At 61.7% G+C, this 6,622-nt stretch overlaps 1 long non-coding RNA gene across 1 annotated transcript; it reads right to left on the reverse strand.

Annotated features, from left to right (window-relative positions):
* Positions 1-778: 778 nt before the first annotated feature.
* On the reverse strand, positions 779-2,044 carry LOC140701710 (uncharacterized). The gene is made up of 3 exons (XR_013538144.1): positions 1,767-2,044; positions 1,363-1,457; positions 779-888 (listed from the first exon to the last, which is right to left on the reverse strand). It is a non-coding gene; the product is annotated as an uncharacterized LOC140701710 (long non-coding RNA).
* Positions 2,045-6,622: the final 4,578 nt, after the last annotated feature.

Below are 6,622 nucleotides of genomic sequence, written 5' to 3' on the forward strand. Positions count from 1 at the left end.
TATGAGCGGGAGGACCAGAGGCTGGCGTGGCCGGAGGCAGTCCTGCAGGTGGGGCCAGCAGACCATTGGGGGTGGTGAGGGCTCATCGGTGGCTGAGGCCACCACCGAGAGGACCACACCGCACGGCCCCAGCCCTGCCACCAAGGCCAAGAGTAGGAGTGTCCCAGCCAAGCTCCTCCTCAGCTGCTCACCTGTGTTTGGTTCTTGAAGGAGGGATCCGCTTTGGGAAGGAGTGTCACCTCTCTTCTTCCTGGGTGGGAAAAGAGGCCAATGGCTGAGGCATCCTCATCCCCAGAGGAAGGGAGCCCTTCCGGGCAGCTACTGCTGCTTCCACCTGTTGGTGAAGGAGGCAGCGGTCCTCCAATCCGGTTTCCGCATGGGCAGCAGCTGGCCTGTCCTCAATCCCATTCCCTTCTGGTCTGGTCTTGGGGGAGCTCCTTCTCTGCTCTGCCTCTGGAGGGATGGCACTCCGGAGAGGCAGCCCAGAGCCTGGGGAGAAGGTGGCTGGCCATAGGGTGTCCAGGTCTGGCCCACCAGAAACCCACCCCTTGCAGCCTCAATCCCCACACAAATTGCAGGGGACACCCAGGGAGCCTCCCCTTCTCAGCCATCCACCTGCGTTTGGCTTTCCCAGCCCTTACAAAATTGGGGTTCCGATCCTGCAAAGGTTTGGGCTGGCTGAGGTGCTCTCTCCTCCAGCAGGAGGCCGGGTGTGTGTGGAAAGGGCCTCTGCCCCCCCCAACCGGGGTTGAGCGCTCCGACCCCCTCTCCTTCCTCACCTGATTTACGAGGGGCTCCAATTCATGGGCTCCTCCTCATCATAGATGGAAGGAGCCCAATCCATAGCCTCCTCGTCGTTGGTGGATGGGCTCCACTCCATTTCTTCAGCTGTCAGAGAAAGAAGAGTCCACGTTCTACCAGCGGAAACTGACTGGATAACTGACCACCCTATGGCGATCGTTTGGGTCCAAGGGATCCTTCTAACACCCCCCTTCCAGGCTCCCAGGATTCAGACCGTGGATCATGAGGGGGCATGATGAGTGTGGGGTCTGCCAGCCTAGGGTGGGCCCCCCCCACTTGGCCCATTCCTACACAGGCACCGACAAATATGTGTGCCCCCTCCACCCTCGCCCATGGCACGGCCAAAGGCAGGGAAGGTCCCTGACCAAGCCTCTAGGGCGCCCCACAGCCCTCCCCTCTGGAACGACAGGGCCGGGAGCCCAGAGCCTTACAGGGCACCCATCCCGATTGGGCAGGGAACCCACCGAGGCAGGGCCCGAGGATGCACCCACCGGGAGACCCACTGCCTCCACCTGCCCCACGGCCCAGGCGGAGGGAGACCACCCCTGCCCAAGGCCGTACCTGGAGGAGCCAATGGAGCCTGGTTGGAGACGCTGAAAGAGGCCGGTGCCACCGGGCGCCCACTGGCCTTTCTCTTGCATGGTGCCGCTTTCTCCCTGCAGAAATGGGGAGAAATGGGGTGGGGGAGAGATATCCCTGAGTCGATTCCTTCAGGACCTCCTCCGCTTGGCCAAGGGAGTTCTCGGGGGTCCCCCACAGAAATTCTACCCTGCAGGGGCACTGGCAGCTAGACTACGAGGCCCATCGTCCTCCGCCACTGACTGCCTGGCCACCAGGGGCCAACATTGGCATGACACGGCCGCCCTCTTCCTTCCCGGAGAGCTCCTAGGGGGCATCCCCCCACCCCCGCGCTGCCCCTCCACCCCGGCTGCTGGCCTCCAAGGCGACCCACCGGCTGCCCTTACCTGACCTGGCTGTGGAGGAGGGGCACGGAGGCAGGGGCAGGAGGGATCGGGGCCTGAGAGACGGGGGCAGGAGGGATTGGGGCAAAAAAGGCTGGGGCAGGAGGGATCAGGGCCTGAAGGGCACGGGGAGAACAGACCGGGCCGGAGGGGCAGGAGGAGGAAAGAGAGGGGCAGGAGGGATCAGGGCAGGGGACCCAAGGGAATGAAGAGACTCCTCCAGGCGATGCTGCAACCTGTGGGAGAAAACAAGACCCTCAGTGAGCCAGAGGGCAAATAAAGCCGGAGGGTCCCATCGTCCCCCCCCAGAGCCCCCTGTTCCCACCCACCCCTCATCCCTGATGCTTCCAGCCCAGGAAGCCTTGGAAAAGGAATGAACCCCCAAAGTAGCGCCCCTTGGGTGGGGGGGCTTCTTCTCCCCTTCAAAGCCCCACCACCACTTAAGGCTGCAGAAGAAGGATGGGCTGCCCCAGGGGAGGAGAGGAAGGTGGGGGGGGTCCCCTGAACGTCCTGGAAAAGGCGCTCGGCTCCCGTCCAGAGCCTCCGCCCGGCCTCCCCAGCACCACTAGGGCCCTGGAGAGCCGAGCGGGTGCATGGGGTCAGAGGAATTGGTGCCCCCCCAGCCTCCTACTCTGACTCTTTGGCCAGCCCTGTGTGAGCCTCCCTCCTTCTGTGGATTTGGACCTCTTGCCTCCCTAAGGGGGCCCTTGGGTGAGCAGAAAGGTTGGGGGGGTCAAAGCCCAGAGAGAGTCTGGGAGGGGGGCACCCATGGCCAGAGGACTGCCCCCCCAAGCCAGCACCCTCCACCCACCCCCTTGGGGAGGTTTCCACTTGGGAAAGAGGGAAGGGAAGAGGCGGGGGATCCAGGCTGGATATGCTTCCTGAAAGGAGGGGGCCCTCGGGCAAGAGGGGCACTGTGTGGGGGGCAGGCTTTAGAGCAGCAGGCGGTGGGACTGAGTGCCTGCCGTCCCCTCCTCCTCTTCTGAGCATGTGCAGAGCGCCCTTACTTACCAGATAAGAAGGTGGTGGCAGAAGGGCTCCCGGTGCCCACAGATGGGGTAGATGGTGGACCTGTGGCTGGCATTACAGAAGTTGGTTCCACAGGTGGGGCCAGAGGCCCAATGGGCGTGGCGAGGGTTCACTGGGCTCGAGGGCCGCACCAATCGCCACCCTGGCACCAGCAGCCACGGCCACCGATAGGGCCACGCTCCATGGCCCCAGCCCGGCCACCATGGCAGAGAGCAGGAGTGACCCAGCCAAGGCAAGGGACATTCCCACTGGGACCAGGATCCGCCGTGCCAGGAGCCTGTGGCCCCTGCAGTGCAGTCCTGCCACTGAGTAAAGCAGTTTTGTTGTGGGTGCGCCGCCACCTGCCAGCCTGGCATTGTGGTGAAGGGCTGTCCCCAAGTCGCCACCCAAAAGAGGAGGAGGAGGAACAGGAGGCAAGAGAGGGCCAGGAACAGGGAGAGGAGATGGAAGAGGAGCAGGAGCATGGGCAGGAGCAGGACGCACATGCTCCTCCTCTCCTGAGCATGTGCAGAGCGCCCTTACTTACCAGAGATGGAGATGTTGGAAAAAGGGCCCCCGGTGCCCACAAATCGGGCAGGTCCTCATCGGCAGGAGGACCGGAGGCTGGCTTTCCAGGAGGCCGTTCCTCTGGTGGAGCCTGTGGACCAATGGGCACGGCGGTGGCTCATCGTGACCGAGGGTGGGACCGATGCTCACCCAGGCACCAGCAGCCACGGCCACCGATCGGGCCACACTCCATGGCCCCAGCCCGGCCACCGTGGCAGAGAGCAGGAGTGACCCAGCCAAGGCAAGGGACGCTCCCACCGGGACCAGGATCTGCCGCGCCAGGAGCCGGTGGCCCCTGCAGATCGGTCCTGCCACTGAGTAAGGCAGTGGTGTGGGGGGCGCCACCACCTGCCAGCCTGGCATGGTGGTGAAGGGCTGTCCTCAAGTCGCCACCCGAAAGAGGAGGAGGAGGAACAGGAGGCAAGAGAGGGCCAGGAGCAGGGAGAGGAGATGGAAGAGGAGCAGGAGCATGGGCAGGAGCAGGACGCACATGCTCCTCCTCTCCTGAGCATGTGCAGAGTGCCCTTACTTACCAGAGATGGAGATGTTGGAAAAAGGGCCCCCGGTGCCCACAAATCGGGCAGGTCCTCATCGGCAGGAGGACCGGAGGCTGGCTTTCCAGGAGGCCGTTCCTCTGGTGGAGCCTGTGGACCAATGGGCGTGGCAATGGCTCATCAGGTCCGAGGGTGGCACCAATGGTCACCCAGGCGCCAGTTACCATGGTCGCCGAAAGGGCCACGGCACACGGCCCCAGCCCAGCCATGGCGGCGAACAGTAGGAGTGTCCTGGCCAAGGCAAGGGACACTTCCAGTGAGCGTAGGATCCGCCGGTGGTCCCTGCGGGGTCCTGCCGGCAGCAAACAGGGCAGTGGTGTGAGGGGCAGCACCACCTCCCAGGCTGAGATGGGCAGTCCCCAGGTCGCCATTAGGAAAGGTTAGGGGGACCAAAAGCAGGACCAGGAGCGGGATGAGGAGAAGGACAAGGGGAAGGAACAGGAAAAGGGTCAGGATCAAGGCAAGGATGATCAGGAAGAGGATAAAGAGCAGGAGAAACGAGAAAAAGCAACCAGGAGTGAATTGGGGTGGGTGACCAAGAGAGGCAGGTGAAACATATAAGGAAATTCATGGATATTCTTGAAGTATTTATTCATTGAACATGCTCTGGATTCACTTTAATCACAGTGTTACACATTCAGATTGTTTAATTCTTTTGACTTTCACTTCTTTCAGTTCTCTCGTATATTAAATTTCCAAGTGTTCTCTTTTAAGTCCTGTCTTCCCTGTCTACCTATCCTTCTATATATCTCTGTTCTTCTTCTCTTTAACTCTTCCCCTGTCCTAACTTTTCCTAACTGTCCACCCTAACTCATTCTGACCTTACGTGGCCTGGGCCTGGAGGAGGGTCACGGGGGTGTGTGTGTGCTCCAGGCACTCAAGGGCTCTGCCCAGGTCGGCATCAGTAGGAGAAGGAGGAGGCAAAAGTGGTACCAGGAGCAGGGAGAGGAGGATCAGGGGCAGGAAGAGGATCAGGGACAAGAACAGAAAGAGGAGGAAGGGAAAGCACAGGAAAACAAACCAAAAGCAGGAGAGCAGAGAGAAAAAGCAGCCAGGAGCTAAGGGGGGTGGGTGAAAATTTCGTGGAATTTTGTGACTGATTGGTTTGAAACCTTTAAACATGCCGTGGACATTTTACTGAAAAGGGAGGAAAACTGCTTGTGTTTTGTCCCATCCTTAAAAGTTCCCATGGGGGGGGGGAAAGAGCTGGGAACCCATCCCTCTGGAGGGCTGCTGCTCCCACCACCACCTCTTGTACCCCCAACTCTCTCCTCGCTTTAGAAACAGTCCCCAGAAGAAGCTGTGGCCGCAGCCAGGCTGAGCACACCCCCCCGTGGCCAAGGGGGGGCTTGGGGGTGTCTTTTGGTACTCCTCCCCTGGCAAGACAGAGGGGTCGGGCAGCTGGGGACAGGCTTGTTCTGGTGGCTTCAGGCGGGAGGGGGGCTGGAAAGAGAAACTGCGGGGGGGGGGCAGGCCAGCCAAGGTGCCTCATCCAGGCTGGTGCTGGAGAGAAGGCTCTGTGGTTCCTGGCCTGCCAGCCAGGGCCAGGAAAGGCCAGAGCACCAGCCAGAGACCCCCCCTTTTTTTACAGGGGAGAACCTGCTAGGAACAGCCCTGAAGGAGGAGAGCCAGGGACCCAGGACGCACCCCCCTTGCTACCCCAGATCCCCCTGGAGCCAAACCGGATGTGTGTGTGGGACCCTCGGAGGGAGACGGTCCCCATCCGGCCGCGAAGGAGCGCCTCCCCCACTCTGGCTGGAGGGGAGCATCTGTGACCCCCCCGAGGAACCCCGAGGAGTGGGGCTCTTTCCCTCCAGGGCCCCGCCTGGGGCTGAGCGCCCTCCGTCCCCCTGGAGAGCCTCCTCCTCCCTCGGCTGGATCCTTCCCCTGCCTTTTGGGCGTCTCCTCTCCTGGAGAGGTCCCGATCCTGAGGTCTCCTATGGAAGGCGCTCCTTCGCCCAAAAGTGAAAGCACCTCCCGGGAGGGTCCTTGCCTCAGGCAGTGACCTCCCTCTCCAGCCCTGAAGGTCGGGGTGGTGGTGGTGGAGAGAGAGTGGGGGGTAGCCCGGGGGGGGGGAAGCCTGGAAAGCTCCTGGCCTCCACCTGGCCCCTGCCTTTTGGGCATCTCCTCTTCTGGATTTCCCCAGGGGAGTGGGCCCAGGGGAAGGCCTGCCCCATAGCCAAAGGCAGTGGCCTCGGACCCTCTCCACCTGACACACACACCCCCAATGTCTTCCTGCTCTGGGATCCTCTGTGCTCTTTCTCTCTCTTGCTGGCTGAAGGCCCAGGAGCGGGGGGGGGGAGGCATGAGGAAGAGGGGGCCGAGAAGCTGGGCAGCCCTTGAGGCCGGATCCTGACCCTCTAGCTTGTAGGTGGAAGGACCTGGAGCCAAGCTGCTGACGACTGGGCTCCCCATAACAACCTTGGCCTTGGGCGGCCGCCTCCCTCTCCAGGGAGTGGAGGGTGGGTGGGGAGCCTGGAAATCTCCTGGCCTCCGCCTGGCCCCCTTGCTCCAGGGATCCATGGGGTTTCTGTCGTCCCCTTCTCCTCTTGTCTTCACACTTTCCCAACATCAGGGTCTTTTCCAGGGAGTCTTCTCTTCTCATGAGATGGCCAAAGTCTTGGAGCCTCAGCTTCAGGATCTGTCCTTCCAGTGAGCACTCAGGGTGGATTTCCTTCCTTGTTCTAACTAGACAGAAACAACTGAAGGAAGCAAACCTTTTGGCAACCC

This window comes from Pogona vitticeps, chromosome 7 (assembly GCF_051106095.1).
Source record: "Pogona vitticeps strain Pit_001003342236 chromosome 7, PviZW2.1, whole genome shotgun sequence".
Classification (NCBI taxonomy): domain Eukaryota; kingdom Metazoa; phylum Chordata; class Lepidosauria; order Squamata; family Agamidae; genus Pogona; species Pogona vitticeps.